The sequence below is a fragment of the Podarcis muralis genome, chromosome 11, assembly GCF_964188315.1.
Source record: "Podarcis muralis chromosome 11, rPodMur119.hap1.1, whole genome shotgun sequence".
Lineage (NCBI taxonomy): Eukaryota > Metazoa > Chordata > Lepidosauria > Squamata > Lacertidae > Podarcis > Podarcis muralis.
The window spans coordinates 56,956,437-56,975,344 of NC_135665.1; the positions used below are offsets into that span (position 1 = coordinate 56,956,437).

At 49.3% G+C, this 18,908-nt stretch overlaps 1 protein-coding gene across 1 annotated transcript in view; it reads left to right on the forward strand.

Annotated features, from left to right (window-relative positions):
- The first annotated feature begins 784 nt into the window (after positions 1 to 784).
- Positions 785 to 18,908, forward strand: part of ZBTB7C (zinc finger and BTB domain containing 7C) — a 248,341-nt gene continuing 230,217 nt past the window's right edge. Inside the window, exon 1 of the mRNA XM_028748782.2 lies at positions 785 to 1,087. The gene's annotated coding sequence lies outside the window, so the exon portion shown is untranslated. The remainder of the gene's footprint in view (positions 1,088 to 18,908) is intronic.

Consider the following 18,908-nt stretch of genomic DNA (forward strand, 5'->3'; position numbering starts at 1 on the left):
GTACCTTTACCTTTTACATAAATCAGAGACTTTGCTGGACCAGACGGAGCGTTCACTAACCTATCCGGCTTCTGCCTTCTTAACACTCACCAGTCAAATGCTCCAAGGGGAGCTCACAGAAGCTCACGCCACTTCTGCCCTTTCTCTCCACCTGCTGGAACTCCGAGGTACACTGCCTTTGGCCATGGAGGTTCCATCTAGCTTACCATGTCTTACAGCCATTGACCGGGCTATCTTGTCTCCCGTGATCTTGCCTGGCTGTGGAAGCCGCAAGCTGCTGCGCTACTGCCGGCGCGCGTCCCTAGAAGAAGCGCTCCCTTCTTCCCTTCTGCTCTGATACCTCACCCGCTGCCACCGTCCGAATATTCTGACAATATACCCGCCTTGCCTTTGCTCCTAGCGACCTGTGCCAGGCTTTTTAGCAAGCTTCGCACGCTAGAAACAGGTGCCAGGGGAGTCTGAGCAAAAAGGACAATGGTTTGCAAAGAGGCGCTTTGGAAAGGCGCGGGGAGCGCTTCAATCTTTGTGTGTGTGCTTATTTCTTTTTAATTAAAAAAGGAAAAGCTCCCTCCCCGTAGGAAAGGACAGAGACGACTAAAGCTCCTCCTCCTCCTCCTCCTTCGCCTCCAGCAACAGTTTGACTCCCCAAGGAGCGCTGGAGATTCCCCGCCACGCCAAGTGGCTGCGCGTAAAGGGGGCGGCGGAGGAAGGAGGGAGCAGGCTGGAGACACCAGACATCCGGGCCCTTTGCACATTCCTGATCTCTCCCACCACCCCTCCTTTCCTGCAGCCGCCACCTCCACAGCCTGGAGAGAGAGAAAGAGAGAGGGAAGGTGGAGGACGCCAGCCAGCCAGCCAGCCGCTAGCCAGCCAGTCCTTCGAGGCTGCCCAAGTTCGGCGGCAGGTGCTGCCGCGTCCGCCTGCGCCAAGGCGCGCCGAGCCGCCCTGGGTGCCCAGCGGTCGCTGTCACAGCCCGGGGAAGCGGACAGCGGCCGCGGCGACGAGGAGAAGGCGCGCCTCCGCCGCGGCTGCCCAGGAGGAGCCGGGCCGAGAGGATTCTCCCACCTGCAGGCAGCCTCGCCGCCAGGTTGGTGCCGCTCCTTCCTTCTTTTCCATCCATCCATCGAGTCTCCTCTCTCTCTCCGCCCTCCTTTGGTCGGCGGTGGTAGCAACTGCCGCCGGTTTTCCCCCGCTGGCGAGGGAGGGTTTCGTCGCAGGTCCGGGAGGGAGGGAGGCAAGGCGAGCCGGGCGCCGGGCGAGCGGACAGCGGCCACTGGCTCTGTGCCAGCCGGATCAGGGTTTGCGCACGGAGCTGTTGCGCGCAACGGTGGCGTGAGCGCACAGGTGGTTGGTGGGTTTCCCCCTCTCCTATTCTCCTTTTCTTTCCTTCCTAAGAAGGAAGTTTTTGGGTGCAGTAGTTTTTCCGAGAGAATCCGAGTGGATTTGAAATGCGCCCGCGTGGAGCGTTTTCCCACAAACCTTCATTCTCCGTTTTTGTTTGAATTTGCAAGGAAGCTGTCTCGTGGTGTGGGGAGCTGGCAAATGGGAAAGCCGTTTCGTTTGCAGCGCTTTTCGATGTGCGGCGCTTCTCGTTTCGATCAGACTTTTCCAGCTTACCCTTTTAATAAAAACACCCCCACCAAATTGACATTTCCCAAATAAAATAAAACCCAGGGTCATTACTTAAAACATACTGCCCAGTAATGAGAGGTCGGTAGATGTATCGCCATATGCAGCAGGGAAAACCAAGGGAATTTATGGCCTTTCAGGAAAAACGACCCTCCAAAATGAGTGAGGGGAGGCAGGTGGCTGATTGTTCTCGGTACCCGCAGTAGCAAAACATCTCAGCCGGTACCGGATATTGAAAAAACGAGTTGGCTTTCCGACTAGATTTTTTCCTCCCTTCATTTGGAGAGCGATGGCTGACCAGGAGGGGTTTTTCTGACATCGGTGCCTGTTTCCTTGAAAGGGACGACAGCCCTGTAAGGTAGGCTGGCTGGAACAAGAGAGAGGTTGCGTCATGTGTTCGAGGGCTGAGAAGGGAGTTGAACGTGGGACTTCTGTGGTCATAACATCACTTCAGGGATGCAGTTCCGTGCACACTTACTTAGGAGTAAGTGCTACTGATCCCAATGAGACTTTATTTCTGGTAAGCTGCTACAGGGTATCACTGTAAAGGTGGGAGTTCTGTGCACACTTTGGAGTAAGCCGTATGAGACGCAGGTGGGCTTACTTCCGTGTAAACATGGGGTGCATCAAGTTGTAATTATACTGGGACCCTCTTATTTTCCGTTCTTGAACGTTGTAAATTGTCAGATTGCCAGAATAACAGGATTATTATTATTTTTAGCTGCAAACAAGCTTTTTGTTTGTTGTTTAATAGGTGGCAACTTTATGGCCAAGGCTGCAATCCCACACATTCTTCCTTCAGACAAAAGTCCCATTTATCTCCAATGGGCTTACTTCTGAGTAAACATGGTGTAGGATTGCACTGAAGTCTAAGTGGATTTTGCCTATGAAACAGGTTGTCTAGGAAGTCCTGTGACCTTGCTATCTGGAGGCTTTGTATCAATGCCCCTTAGGGATATTTTATGGAATCTAATTGTAGTGTAGGGAGAACCGGATAACAGGTAATTCTGGAAGTCTCTCATTGCTCCTAACAATGCCATCCTGTGCATGTCTATTCAGAAGTAAGACCCACTGAGTTCAGGTCTGTGAGCAAAGGATTGCAACCTCAGCGTGCCTTCCCTTAATTTCACCCCCAGAGGAACGAAGAGAAACAATTGGAACAATTGCTTATTTTCAGTCACTCTCATCTATGAAAAAGTCCCTTTGCAAATAAGGTCAAATGTTATTACAAGTGAATTATTACTGAGAACGTTTGATTTTTTTTTGGGGGGGGTGCAGGGCTGCAATCTGAAAAGGACAATTGCTAGGAAGAAGGTTGGATTGGAAGGACACGGGTGGCATTGTGGGTTAAACCACAGAGCCTAGGACTTGCTGATCAGAAGGTCGGCGGTTCGAATCCCCGTGACAGGGTGAGCTCCTGTTGTTTGGTCCCTGCTCCTGCCAACCTAGCCATTCGAAAGCACGTCAAAGTGCAAGTAGATAAATAGGTACCACTCCGGCGGGAAGGTAAACGGCGTTTCCGCGTGCTGCTCTGGTTCGCCAGAAGCGGCTTAGTCATGCTGGCCACATGACCCGGAAGCTGTACGCAGGCTCCCTCGGCCAATAAAGCGAGATGAGCGCCGCAACCCCAGAGTCGGTCATAACTGGACCTTATGGTCAGAGGTCCCTTTACCTTTACCTTTTATGTTGGATTGGGCTCAAACTGGCTTTTAACATATTTAGGCTGCAATCCTGTGCATGCTTATTCAGTAGTGAGCTCCCTTACATTTAATGGGACACAGGATTTCGCTACATGTCATGCCATTTAAGAACATTATTCATTTATCTGGCAGTAACCCACAAGGACATATTCAGTGACTACTGGTCATCATGGTTGCACAGAATCCTGTTGCTCAAAGGCTGAAATCTAGTTTTTAGGGTGACACAGCTGGCTTCTCTGCATGACCTGTTTGTTGAGCATCCACCTGGATTTGCTTGTGTGGAGCTTATATATCTTCTGGTCCATGGATCATTTATCCCACACTCAATGTGCATTTTCTCACCACTTTCCTAACTGCAAAAGATGGAGCGGGTTTTTGGGGTGTTTTTTTTTTAACCTTTGGATTTGTTTCACCTGAGTGCCAGAGCACTTTAATAGCACAAACCTACATTCCTGGCCTGCTTTTGAATTCCCACATAATACTGATAGCCTAGGGGTGACTGGCATGAGATTATGATTGGCCATTGAGGGAACAGGGTGCTGGACCAAGTGGGCTTTTGATCTGATCCATCACGGCTGCTCTTACATCCTTAACCCCTTGCCTACCAAGAGCACGGTGTAGATTCTGGAACAGAAGCTGGTTTGAGTGCTGGCACTGGGGCGGGGCGGGGTCCAGGTAAGTCCCAGCATTTCCCCAGCCCCTTGCTGCTTCTCATTTAATGGCTGCTGGCCTCACAGCCCTCTTGACTCCTTTGGCCAAAGGGAATAGCCGTAGCTCAGTGGCAGAGAAAGCTTCCTGGTAGGAATGACCTGGAGGAGAAGAAGAAGAAGAAGAAGAAGAAGAAGAAGAGGAGGAGGAGGAGGAGTTTGGATTTGATATCCTGCTTTATCACTAACCTAAGGAGTCCCAAAGCGGCTAACAATCTCCTTTTCCCTTCCTCCCCCACAACAAACACTCTGTGAGGTGAGTGAGGCAGAGAGACTTCAGAGAAGTGTGACTAGCCCAAGGTCACCCAGCAGCTGCATGTGGAGGAGCAGGGAAGCAAACCCAGTTCACCAGATTACGAGTCCACCGCTCTGAACCACTACACCACACTGGCTAGAGCTACTGCCAGTTAGTTTAGACAGTACTGAGCTCTGACTTGCTATAAGGATCCTTAAGGGAAGGCTCATAAACAGCACCAACAAGAAATACAGTGGTTGAGGCTGGAAGGTAACGTGAGTAAGCAGTACAGTGGTACCTCGGGTTAAGAACTTAATTCGTTCTGAAGGTCCGTTCTTAACCTGAAACTGTTCTTGACCCGAGGCACCACTTTAGCTAATGTGACCTCCTGCTGCTGCTGTGCGATTTCTGTTCTCATCCTGAAGCAAAGTTCTTAACCTGAGGTACTATTTCTGGCTTAGCGGAGTCTGTAACCTGAAGTGTCTGTAACCCAAGGTACCACTGTGCATGGGATGAATGAAAGCAGTGTGTGTGAATGGGAGTAGCCCCCAAATTTAACTGAATACCAAGGTTGCTTATCCCTAGCTAAGATGATGTGCTGGTACTCCCTTGATCTTCTGCCACAGCCTTTGCCAGCCATATTTCTCTTAACTTGGTAGCATATTGTGGGAGATGCCCTTGCAAGACCTCAGGTGCTTAACATCAACTTGTCTCAACCTGGATCGCCTTGCTGTCTAGCCCCAAAGCCTAGCCTTACGAAGCCTCCTTTGCCATTGGCATAGGCGCCGACTCCATGGGGCTTGAGGGGGCCCGAGCCCCCTAAAAAATTCGTTTGGGGGGGCTCCGCCCCCCCAATAATCTCCGGCGCCCCTCCAGCAGAGCGCCATCGCTGCCCCTCCCCCAGCCCAAAATGCACAGGGAGGGGCGGGCTGCATGCCTCCTGCCCTCCCTCCCGAGCAAAAGCTCCACCCAATTTCCTTTGGAGCTGATTAATAGGCGCAGCACGCTCTCCCCTATTCGCTCACGAGGAGGCGGCGCCACTTTATTTGCATATTCATGAGCTTATTTATTATTCATGAGCTTTCCCGGCCCCCCCCAATATTTTTTATAAGTCCGCGTCCCTGGCCATTGGGATTGACCTGAATGCATCTAACCCCCCCCCCCCCAGTTTAATGGGTTGCACTCGGCGTGGGGTGGGGGCTCCCTATCGCTCAGCTCGTTCCTCCGTGGGCATTGGCAGGGATGGATAGCTGAGGAGGTGGAGGCAATGGCCTCCTCCGTCAGATCCTAGGATCATAGCATGGTAGAGTTTGAAGGGTCATCTTCTGTGACCACCGGCAATGTGGGAATCTTTTGCCCAACGTGGGATTTGAATCCATGACCTTGAGATTAAGAGTCTCATGCTCTACCGATTGAGCTACCAAGATGTTGCTGCTGCTGCTGCTACAGTAAGGGATGTTGCAGCAGCAGTATTGCATCTGGCAGGGATGCTGAAGGCCCTGCCTCCTTCTGCACAGAGACATACTGATGGCTCTCTGCCTTTTGAACTTTCCAGTCTACAGATGCCCCCTAGAGGACAGCAGAAGCCTAGCACGACTTCAGGTTGCAAACCTGTCATTGGAGTTTATTTACAGTGCTTCTTAACTTGCTCTCCATTGCAAAAAAATATACCTCTATCCTAGTTGTGGGCCAAATAGCCAGGGTAGGCCATTCAGACTTCATGTTCAGTCTTGGGTTTGGAAAAGTTGGTGCTTCTTTCTTTTTCTTTTCGAAATGAGCAATAAGCCATGATGCTGTTCCGTAGCAATATCCTTCCCTCGATGTTCCTTATCACATTTACAGCCTCTCTCTCTCCCCTTCCTTCCTGTGCGCTGCAGGTCCCTAAATTATAGAAAATAAAGACGGGAATGGCCCTATTAGGTCAGCCAGCCTGTCTTCCCTCCTAGCCAGAGAGGAGATTCTCCCCTGCGGTGCTCTTGAGTGCTTTCTCCTGCCAGTCAAAGACTTCAGATCTTCTTTCCTGGAGGGTTTTGGCCAGCTTGCTCTCTTATTCTCCTGGAAGATAGCAACACCATCTCTGCTTAATAGCTTTTGCACAGAGCGAGAAACAATAGTTGAATGAGAACTCCTTTCTCAGTTAAGATAGCCTCCTAGGGTGCATTGTGGAAATTGCAACGTAATTTTTTAAAAAAGCAACAACCCCGTTTGCTCAACATTGTGCATTAAGAACAGGTGTCGCTTTCCAGAGAACTGCTGTTAGGACTGATCACTGCTCTTCCCCTCGCTCCTCCATGCTAAATTTCACAGTGTCTCTCTTTAAGACGCAGGACTGCTTGAAATTGATTGCAAAGCTTCCGTAGACGTTAATAGGGGGAAAGGTTCAGGGCACTGCTGTGTGAACGAGAGGCAGACTTTTTTAGCTTATTACGGACATAATTGCAACACCTCTGTAGACCAATTCCTCTGAGCCATGTTAGACTCGGAGCTGTGGCTGGAACTGTGGAAAAGTTAGAGGAAGGAGGGGAGAGAGGGGAGAGTTTGGCACAATCCATTTCCTAAGCTGAAGAGTTTTCTTGCAAATTTCCCAATTAGCCATGATTACGACCCATCAAGAACAGGAGGGGGAGCTCTCATCGCATTTGCCAATGTGGAGGAAAAAGATTGGATCAATTCGTTGTGGTTAGGTCTATCAAGGGGTAGTCATCATAATAGGTAAAAATGGAACTTCCATATACAGTGGCAGTCTATCTCTCAATACCAGATAGGTAAAGGGACCCCTGACCATCAGGTCCAGTTGTGGCTGACTCTAGGGTTGTGGCACTCATCTCGCTTTATAGGCTGAGGGAGCCGGTGTACAGCTTCCGGGTCATGTGGCCAGCATGACTAAGCCGCTTCTGGTGTACTAGAGCAACACACAGAAACGCTGTTTACCTTTCCGCCGGAGCAGTACCTATTTATCTACTTGCACTGGTGTGCTTTCGAACTACTAGGTTGGCAGGAGCAGGGACTAAGCAACAGGAGCTCACCCCGTTGTGGGGATTCAAACCGCCGACCTTCTAATCGGCAAGTCCACAGCACCACCCCCGTCCCTCAATACCAGATGCTGGAGTTGAATTGCATCACCTTTATTCCCCTGCCTATACATTTCCCGGCCGCTCTTGGAATGGAAAAGGAGTAGCCCGGCTCGGAGAACCTGGAGATATTAATCAGAGAGACAAATATTTCCCCACTGTGGATCCCTCAATTGCCAAGACAACACCATCCATGCACAAAAATGAGATATCAGCAGGCTTGGGGAGACCCAAAGTTTGCAGAAGTATTTATCCCCCCGCAAAACAGCCCAGTGAGGTCTGCACATGCTCAATGTCCCCAGAACGTTGGGTGTTTTTGGAGGGAGGTGGGAATGGAAAACCTGGGTGTGTGCAGATTGGAGTTGCCTGGAAAAGGGTATGGCTGGCTGGCTAGAACCCCAAACTTCACATTACACTATTTTGTGGGAGGTGTTCTAACGCAGGGTTGTTGCTGTTTTTGGTTGCTGTTCAACCTGGAGAGTTCACAGGCTATTGGTATTTCCAAAATGGATAGTTTTGCCAGTGTGCCTTCAGTGGTTTATTCGCCTGCTATTTTATATTTTCTCGCTCCCAAACCAAGAGTAGGTTGGTTTTGGATGCAATTGGTGCCCCATGGATCCTATGCTGCTGGGATGTCACCACAAAAGGCTTTGTAGGTGGGGGTCTCCAAAAATGGTTTGGGGAGTCTCTCTCCAGGGAAACTCACCTAGCTCCACCATGGTCAGTTTTTATTCGACAAGCTAAGACGTTTCTGTTTACTCAGGTCTTTGTTAGTTAAGCTAACCTGTAATGTAACGCCCCTCTTTTATTAGTGTGGGGTAGGACTTGTCCTCATTGTGGTGTTGGATGAGCATTTTAGGAAATCTGTACAGTACTGTATTGTACATTAAAAAAAAGAATTATAGCTTTTAATTTATGTGTTTGTATTTTATCTTGTAAAGTTGCTTTGAGGCTGCATACACCATATATTTAAGGCACATTATTCCCTCCCGAGAATCCTGGGAACTGTAGTTTGTGGTGGTGTTGGGAATTGTAGCTCTGCAAGGGACAAACTACAGTTCCCAGGATTCTCAGGGGGAACGAATGTGCTTTAAATGTATGGTGTGTGCAGCTTGAGACCTCTTTTGTATAAAATGACAAACAGATGGAAATAATAATGATGATAGTAATAAAGGTAAAGGGACCCCTGACCATTAGGTCCAGTCGTGGCCGACTCTGGGGTTGCGGCGCTCATCTCACTTTATTGGCCAAGGGAGCCTGCGTACAACTTCCGGGTCATGTGGCCAGCATGACTAAGCCACTTCTGGCGAACCAGAGCAGTGCACGGCCGTTTACCTTCCCGCCGGAGCGGTACCTATTTATCTACTTGCACTGGCGTGCTTTCGAACTGCTAGGTTAGCAGGAGCAGGGACTGAGCAACGGGAGCTCACCCCGTTGCGGGGATTCGAACCGCCAACCTTCTGATCGGCAAGTCCTAGGCTCTGTGGTTTAACCCACAGCGCCACCCGCGTCCCTAATGATAGTAATACCTGATGAAATCTTAGTGGGGAAACACACGAGCACCCAGAAACGCAACCTGCCCCCTTCTTTACGTGACCCCCTTCTGTTAGGATGTGTGTATGAGGGTGGGAATGATGTAACTTTAAATCTCTATCCCTTATGAGCTACGAAAGAGATGCCGGACAGACAGGAAATATTGAGAGAGAAAAGGAAACACTTCAGCTGTAACAAATGGCGCTTGGCAAGCTGAGAGAAGGAGGATGCGGAAAGCAGGGGTGGGGGGAAAGGGAAGGGGAGGCAGGTGTTCCCAGGGAGCAGGGTGTGCCCCATTTTGTATTTTAAACTCAGCACTTGTGAGTGCTGCTAATTTTACAGCCCACTGGTGCAAACAGGGATGCGATACTCCCTCTTTGAGTAATGTGATGTTAAGAAAGCAGCTACCTGGTCTGCACTTCAAAAAAATCACAACCACAACAACTGGCGAAGGGATCCGTGATTCGAAAGAAGTTTCAAAAATGTGCTGCTGTGTTGTTTTGTTTTTTGGGGGGCTTTTGTCGTTTCCTTGCACGGCATCGGAAGTTTTGTTCGACACTGCAGTGCGTCGTGTTGCATCTTGCATTTCCTGTTTTGTAAACGGCTCAGAGACCCATTCAGATGGGCGGGGTAATAATAATAAAATTATTATTATTATTATCAAGACTATTTTTCAGTATATAAATATGTGAAATGAATAATAAGAGCTGAACCAGATTTTCTGCGAAGGGGGGCTTAAGCTGTGCAAACAAACCAGTTTTTCAGGAGCTTGTGGCATTTCTGGGACATAATTATCCAGGGTACCCAATAGTCCCGGACTCAGTGTGGCCAAAGTTGAGCACCTTTGGGTTCCTTTGGTTTCCCCAAATTATCAATATGCATCACACAAGACAGACTGACCAAAACAGCGAGGTTATCCACCTCGCCCTGCCAAGTGGTAAAGAGAATTTGAAACATACACCAGCTGCCAATGTTTGGTGGAAGAGAAATCAGTCCTGCTTTCAGGGACGGAGCTATTCTCGGCGCACAAATTATTTCAAATATTATTTTTATTACACTGAAATATATACAGCCCTGAGGTTGTACTGCAGATGCACCTGATTCTCTAACTGGTCTTATCCGTGAAGACAGGGTCAGGTGATCCTTAGAATAGGGTTACCAGACTTCCCCGGTTCCTGGGGACAGTCCCCGGATTTGCAAATCTGTCCCTGGACAAATTCCGTCTCCGGAATGTCCCCAGATTTGCAAATCTGTCCCCGGGAAATGTGGCAGCGGCAGCCTCAGCAGCTCAGAGCCAGCATGGTAGCGCAGTTGGCTCTGGCTGGCTTCAGGAGCTGCTCGCTGCCACCACCACTGCTGAAGGAGAACCAGGGATGTCTGGCGGTGCATAACTCCTGCCCCCTTCCCTCCTTGCTTTGACAGATCGGGGGAGGCTCAGGAGTCATGGGCAGGCGGGCGCTGCCCAGGAGGGGCGCAAGGCGTGTGGTTTCTCTGCCAGGCAAGGTGCAAAGCCCTTCTTCTGCACCCTATGAAACATAAATGTGCAGAGTTTTTTTTAAAAAACTGGGCAACAGCCGCCCGCCTGTTGCTCCCAAGCCTCCCCGATCAGTCAGAACAAAGGAGGAAGGGGGCAGGAGATCGGGGGAGGCTCGGGAGTTATGCCATTGCCCAGTTTTTAAAAAAACATTGTGCATTTATGTTTCACAGGGTGCGAAAGAAGGGCTTTGCACCTTTATACAATATGCATGTGTACTTGAGCCCAGGGTCTTTTGCCTCACCATCCCCACTTGTGCTGGTCCTGGGGGGAAGGTTACCGTTGACGTAGTCGAAGTCCGGTCCTGGGTCACTAGCCTGGAAACAGTTCGCAAGGAGCGGGGCGGGGCCCGAAGCAGGAAGCCGAGCGGGGACAGGAACACTGGAGGGTCAGGTCTGGGTCCGGACAGGAGCAGGTACTCAACGACGACGTTGCTCCCGCAACCTGGGACCGGGCTGACGGGCCTTTATCTTCTCTGAGGCCAGGGGCGGTCCCGGCCCCCAGGAGCCCCGCCTCTCCTGGCCTTAAGGCGAGCACTCCTCCTGGGAGAAACCAGTTCCCTTCGCCTCTCTGCCCTGAACCTCTGCAGTTCAGGAGAGGCTGAAGGGTTACTGGGCCCAGGGGGAGACTCACCTGTAGGCACTGAGTCCTCAACTACCTCTGGAGCCAGAATGGATTCACCTGGTGCCTGCTCCTGAGGATCCGGCACAGGTGCAGGCGCCTCAGAATCAAGGCCCTGCCCCAGTTCAGCCGGCCCTGGAGGCGGGGACTCCTGTGCAGGCTGGGATTCCTCCGGTTCATCCTCTGAATCGGATTCCCAGGCCATCACACCACTACTGGCTCTCTGTTGCTACTCAGCTTCAAAAAAACCCAAAAAACAAAAAAACAAAGTGCCCCCGGTTTCATTGAAAAAAATGTGGCAACCATACCTTAGGATGGCATAACACTTTCTAAAGAGGGAAAGCTCATCTCCAAAGGACTTTCCCTGCTCATCTTTGTGTACAAGACACAGTGGAGCTTTTGCTTTGCTTTGCTTTGCAATCTCAGAGAGCCAGGACTGTGGCCTCACCAGCCAGGGATCTAGCACACACGATATTCTTAAGGTAATTGAACAGGTGCCAGCCTTTGGGGGGGTCTGCAGAGGTGACGACACTCGCATAGACAGTGAAGCCCTCCACCCGAATAGGAACTGGGGAAGAAGCATGGTCAGGTTTCAATTTATCCCACCTGGGAATGGACCAAAGAGATGCCTATTGGCCAGTTGGGGCTGCCCCCTGGCAAACTCCTGCACCTAAGACTGCCCAAGATTGGTCAATCTGTGGGCACGCTGCAATCCTGCCCAGTCTGTGCCAGATCTCTCATGCCATGCTGCAATGCTGCCTGACCATTAGGTAAAGGTAAAGGGCCCCCTGACCATTAGGTCTAGTCATGACCGACTTTGGGGTTGCGGCTCTCATCTCGCTTTATCGGCCAAGGGAGCCAGCATACAGCTTCCGGGTCATGTGGCCAGCATGACTAAGCCGCTTCTGACGAACCAGAGCAGCGCACGGAAACACTGTTTACCTTCCCACCGGAGCGGTACCTACTTATCTACTTGCACTCTGACGTGCTTTCAAGCTGCTAGGTTGGCAGGAGCAGGGACCGAGCAACGGGAGCTCACCCTGTCACATGGATTTGAACTGCCGACATTCTGATCAGCAAGTCCTAGGCTCTGTGGTACTGCCTCCCTAAGGGTTACCGTGCTTTTGTTTCTTGTGCAGCTGCAGTGGCTTGAGCTGAAGGGCAGGCAGATGTTCAACAGGCATAGCTCCTGCTTCCCTGCCAGGCAAATTTGCATGAAATTTTGCATCGTGACACACCCTGTGATCTTTGGATGAAGAGCGGTATACTGATTTAATAAATAAGTTGTAGGCTCCTTGGCGGCGAGGCCCCTGGGCCTCGGGTGGCGGTTTTGGGCCTTGTTAGGTATCCTTTAGTCTGTCTTTGAGTGAAAGGGGGTGGCATCTCATGTACCCCCGTGTGGCGGCCTTTTTGCAGGGCTCGTTAGAGGGTGTTTGTGGAGTCCCTGACCCTAGAGCGGCGGCATGAAGGTCAAACTCCCAATTTGGTGCTGTGCGTGGGCACGCTGTGTAAGTTCACGCTTTGCAGTCCCCTCACACTGCAGCTGTCTCCCTGCACATCCCCAGTGTAAGAGTGGTAGACTCGTAATCTGGTGAACTGGGTTCGCTTCCCCGCTCCTCCACATGCAGCTGCTGGGTGACCTTGGGCTAGTCATACTTCTCTGAAGTCTCTCAGCCCCACTCACCTCACAGAGTGTTTGTTGTGGGGGAGGAAGGGAAAAGAGAATGTTAGCCGCTTTGAGACTCCTTCGGGTAGTGATAAAGCTGGATATCAAATCCAAACTCTTCTTCTACTTCTTCAGCCCACTGTGGGGTTGAGAAGGATACCTTCCAAGGCCAAGGCCAGGTTGCCTACATCTGAAATCTGAATTCAATAAAGTTGTGGCTAATTCGAACCCATACCTTGTTATCTGGTCTCTTCCTTTGTAAGGGGGGGGAGGGGCCCCAAGGACAGGGTTAGTACATGGGCCCGCAAAGTGATTTTTGAGTGGGTGCCCTTATGCAGCCATCTTTGGAGGCTTGGCGGAGAGTGATAAAACCTTTTCTCCCTGCCTCTTTATCCGATCAGTTGTTCCTTACACTCTGGCTCCCAGCCCAAGCTGCAATAGCCTGGGAGCCTTCTGTAATCTTTGCGGATGGGGAGGGGAATACTGTGACCTCCTCTCAGCTAGTTCAGGTTGTTTTTCCCTGGCAGGTTGGACGCTGTTTGCCTGCATTTGTACCAAAGGTGTGAAGCAGACTAATGGGGGTTGGGGACTCCTATTTTCCCCACTTGCCTGCTTCACATATTTGCTACAGTTTGATTCCTCATCTTCCGCACAAGGCGTATAATTCCCGACGCCCTTTTTTATTGTGCATGGTTTGTGACGTTTTGTGCTCATGATGGTATCAGGGCAGTCGTACATGATTCCACTTTCAATACCAATACAGTGGTACCTCGGGTTAAGAACTTAATTCGTTCTGGAGGTCTGTTCTTAACCTGAAACTGTTCTTAACCTGAGGTACCACTTTAGCTAATGGCGCCTCCTGCTGCCGCTGCACGATTTCTGTTCTCATCCTGAAGCAAAGTTTTTAACCCGAGGCAGTGGCGTAGCGTGGGTTGTCAGCACCCGGGGCAAGGCAAGTAATTTGCGCCCCCTAACCCGTGGATTTGCGCCCCCTAACCTGTGGATTTGCGCCCCCTAACCCATGGATTTGCCCTAACCCCAGATGTTGCGCCCGGTGCGGCCGGGCCCCCCTGCACCCCCCACGCTACGCCACTGACCCGAGGTACTATTTCTGGGTTAGTAGAGTCTGTAACCTGAAGCGTCTGTAACCCGAGGTACCACTGTAGTATTGAAATAGCTTCATTTCCAATAGTGCATTTCACATAACACCCTCACGAAATCCTGTACGTTTCTTTACCACGAAGGTTCTGGGGTGTGTGTCCTGCTTTTGTTGTCGTATAATGCAAGAGTGCCCTTCCAGACACCATTGGTGCTCTAACATTGGGGAAGCATTGCAGAGAAACGCATAAAGCCCAATGTTGTGTGTGGATGGTTCAGCATGAATGCGCTATTAATCAGTCAACGACCTCTTGCAAAACAGCAACAACAACACACACCCTAAGTGTCTTTTCTTTGAAACTGCCAGGAGGAAATTCATTGCCCTGATCAAATTTCCCAGTCTGTTTGGGTTCTGGCAGTACCAGAACATCGTCTCTGGGCAGAGAGAATAGAGAGCCTCTTGGACTGTTGCTTTTGCCTGTTTTGCTTTCTCCTTCTGTTTCCCTGTGCTTTAGGAGCACACGGGGTTAATTCTGTCCAGCCGCAGGAACCTCTTCTCACCCTTCTCCAGCTGTCACTGACACCTCTGTGACTTTGGCCCTCTTCCTTATTATCTCTCATCTCTGCCTCCTGGTTGCCTGGCAACACCCATCACTGTTGACAGGACTTCGTTCTTACACACTACTTTTATATCGCACGCTCCCTCTCTTTTTATTGTTGTAAAAAAAGAAGAAGGAGAAAAAGTTAAAAATGTGCTCATTAACAGAGAGGCTTGTGCTGCCCTTGGTGAGGTCAAAGGGCATTTGGTCCCTGTATTTTTGTTTTTTAAAGTTTTTGTCCAAATGAGGGGAAGAAACTGTTTCTGCACTAATGCTTTGCTACAGAAATAGATATTTGGGGTTTTTTGATTTCTTTGTCCCTGGAGCTCTGGCAGGTCACATTTAAAAACAAAGACGCAACACTGTTTGTCTTTAGATTATTAGATAACGTGACACGTCATCCATCGGTCGATTCAGACGTATCATTTTGCACAGACTTCCCTTGACCTGTAAAATTAGATCCTGTTATTACTGAATTCCTGTTTCTTCCTATGTTTATGATACTGCCTTGTTTTTTTAAATGTCTTATTGCTTTTATGCTGTTATTTTTGCATGCCGCTTAGAGAATTGGAAATAGAAAGTGGTTTAGAAATGCTTTTGAATTGATAAATAGGTAATACTGTCTTCCAGTTCCATAGTCACCTTAACCACTAGTCAAATGAACTATCCATGCCTTGTGTCCTTGAAGAAGTCACGCCCAGTGACCGTATGTCCTTAATCCTTGAATCCTAAACCCTTGGATCCTAAACCCTAGGATCCAACTCCTAGGGGATGAGGGACCTTTGGCCCACCCCATAAAATATTTGAGGGGCTGGGCCCCCACAAAGTTGATGGGCATTGCCATTCAGACAGTGTGTGCATGCTGTGTCTTGTGATCGATTATGTGGGGCAGGGCTTACCTGCCCCCCCCCCCAATATTTTATTCAAGTTGGCACCTCGACTGGCTGCAGGAATGTCTGTGAGTCTCTTTGCAACAGGGCATCCTGCTCACGTGGGTCTGAAGATCCAGTCCCCCACCCCTGCAAAGCTGCACAGGAACCTCAAAGTTGTCATTGCAAAACCATATATATATATTTATGGAGGAGGTAGCAAGAGAATCAAGTATCAAGTCTGCCTGTGTGCGTTTCTTTATTTATCTTCATTGCTTTCTACAAATCATCTGAAAGCAACTTACAAAATATTAAAATACAGAACAAATGTTATTTGAAACCCCACAAATAAAAAAACAAACGGAGGACAGCCGTACTTCAGAAGTTTAACAGAATCCGTTGCGGAAGTCAGTTCAACTTCCAAAACATTTGGAAACCAAAGCGCGGCTTCTGATTAGCTGCAGGAAGCTCCTACAGCCAATCGGAAGCCGCACCGGACGTTCGGCTTCCGAAAATCGTTCAAAAACCGGAGCACTAACTTCCAGGTTTCGATTGTTTGGGAGCCAAGGCGTTTGAGATCCAAGGTATGACTGTAAATGTTCACCCACAAACAAGCACAAAAAGAACCAATCCTACAGGCCACAATCTTAAGACCCCAAAGCCAGGGTGAACAGGAGTGTTTTTGCCTGGCTGAGAAAACACTGACAAGGTTGGCACCAGGCTAATTTCCCTAGGGAGAGCATTCCATAGCCAGGGAGCCACCACTGAAAAGGCCCACTCTCTCGTTGGTACCTATGGCATCTCCCTTGAAAGAGACACATGGCAAGGGCCCTCTGATGAGAACTGTAGAATCTGGGTAGGTTCGTATAGAAAGAGGTGGTTCTTGAGATATTGGGGCGTCCCGAGCCCCAATACAGGTCCAAACCATTCCTTCAAATTGAGCCCAGAAGCCAGGGGTAGCTAATGCACTCAGCCCATGCTCAGACCACCTGGTCCCAGTCAACAATCTGCCTGCTTAATCCTGGAGTTTCTGAACCATCTTTAAAGGCAGCCCCATGTATAATGCATTTTGGTAATCTAACAGAGAAGTCACCAGGGTATATGCAACAGAAGCTAGGCTCTCCCCATCCAGATAGGGTTGCAACTATGTCACCTACCAAAGGTGATGGAAGGCACTCTGCGCCACTTAGTTATAAAAAAGTGATTATATTCACAAACACAAATCCATGCCGCCTACTTTGTTGGTTTTTTAAAAATATATTTTTATTAAAGATTTCTTAATTTACAAAAAATACGTGCATTGTCTCTTTTTTGAAGTTGTGTTTTTTACTGGGGGTGGGCTGGTGTGGAGGACTCCCTGGTCCTGAATGGGGTAACTGTGCCCCTGAAGGACCAGGTGCGCAGCCTGGGAGTCATTTTGGCGCAGGTTAATTCTGTGTCCAGGGCAGCTGTTTACCAGCTCCATCTGGTACACAGGCTGAGACCCTACTTACCAGCGGACTGTCTCGCCAGAGTGGTGCATGTTCTAGTTATCTCTCGCTTGGACTACTGCAATGCGTTCTACATGGGGCTACCTTTGGAGGTGACTCGGAAATTGCAATTAACCCAGAATGCAGCAGCTAGACTGGAGACTGGAAGTGGCTGCTGAGACCATATAACACCAGTACCGAAAGACCTACATTGGCTCCCAGTACGTTTCCAAGCACAATTCAAAGTGTTGGTGCAGACCTTGAAAGCCCTAAATGGCCTCTGACCTGTATACCTGAAGGAGCGTCTCCACCCCCATCATTCTGCCTGGACACTGAGGTCCAGCGCCGAGGGCCTTCTGGCGGTTCCCTCACTGCGAGAAGCCAAGTAACAGGGAACCAGGCAGAGGGCCTTCTCGGTAGTGGCGCCTGCACTGGGAAACGCCCTCCCAGCAGATGTCAAGGCAATAAACAAACTATTTTACTTTTAAAAGACAACTGAAGGAGGCCCTGTTTAGGGAAGTTTTTAATGTCTGACGCTGTATTGTTTTTAATATTCAGTTGGAAGCTGCCCAGAGTGGCTGGGGAAACCCAGCCAGATGGGCGGGGTATAAATAATAAATTATTATTATTATTATTATTACAGATCAGTTTCATTTGTTGTGAGACATACAATGCTAGGTTAGGAAGAAAAGGTGGAAAGAGGAGTCTGAGTCTGGTGGCAACGCTTCTGTTCTACTTAGTGTATTTGTGGGGTTTTGTGTCATCGTCACTTGTGTATGTTCTCTTTACTATTTGCTTGTATTTCTTTGGTGGTGAGAGAGGTTGGGGCTGGCCTAGGGTGTGGTTGGTTGTCTTTGGCTGTAGTGAAAATTGTTTTTGTGTGTGAGTGGAGTGTGTGTTTGGATCAGGTTAACCAGATTGATTCGAATGCTGTTGGGTTTTGTTGTTGTTGTCTTGTTGGGCTGTGTATGTGATAAAGGGTAACCATACCAGGGTGAAGGCGCCTTCTTCTGTTTGTCCCATGTCAGTTTCAGTTTGTTGGTTGGTTTTTCTAATAAGGCTGTTTCCCATACTATTTGATACCATTGGCCTATGCTTACTCCTGACAGGTCTCTCCAGTGTCTGGCTATGGGACCGCCTCTCCTGGTATGCCCCGTGGAGGACCTTAAGGTCCATAAATAGCAATACCCTAGAAGTCCCGGGCCCTAAGGAAGTCAGATTAGCCTCAACCAGAGCCAGGGCCTTTTCAACATTGGCTCCAGCCTGGTGGAACGCTCTGTCTCATGAGACCAGGGCCCTGCAGGATCTGATTTCTTTCTGCAGGGCCTGTAAGACAGAGTTGTTCTGCCTGGCCTTTGGCTTGGAATCAACTTGATCCCCTCCCCCTCTTTCCCTTTCCCTTTCTCCTTCTGTGATGGAACTCCTATTTGGGGACTTCCCTGGCTTTTTTCTGGCCCACGTAGGACCAGTCTGGATAGTTGGCCTTGATGAAGATTTGACGTTTTCATCCCCAAAAAGTTTTTTAGTTTCTACTGAACCGAGGCTGCATTTTAATGTTGTATTTTAATCTTGTTTTTAAGTTGTATTTTAATCAATTGTTTTTATATCTGGTGTTAGCCGCCCTGAGCCCAGTCTTGGCTGGGGAGGGCGGGCTATAAATAAAATTTACTCTTATCATTATTATGCTTCCGGCTGCTGAGAGTAGGTGGGTTATGAGCTCTTACACAAATCCATGCAGCCTACTTTGTAACCACAAAAAGGAAAAGCAAACGGCTTCATTGTAACTCTTGAGCAAGAAAACAATCATTATTGTATGTCCTACAGCAATTTGTGTTTTTGACTAGCGTTGGTCTTTCTTAGTAGTCTAAGTAAAGTCACAGAGCTCAAATCAGCCAGCCCTGATCACCGTCTCCCCAGAATTGAACCCTCCTTCCTCCCTGATGCTGCTGGTTTTTCAAAAAAAACTCTAGCAGGCCAGAACAACTCTCCACCCATCCCCATTGCTGCCAGCTTAAACATCCTGGTCACCCAAGTCTCCCTCTCCAACGACTAAAAGTCATTGCCACCAATCCACACCCTTTCCTCTTGGCTGCAGACACAGGCAAATTGCAAGTTTCGCACCCTGTCTTGTTCACTGCTTTCCACTCTGTTAAAATCTCCACCCTCCCCAATAGCTG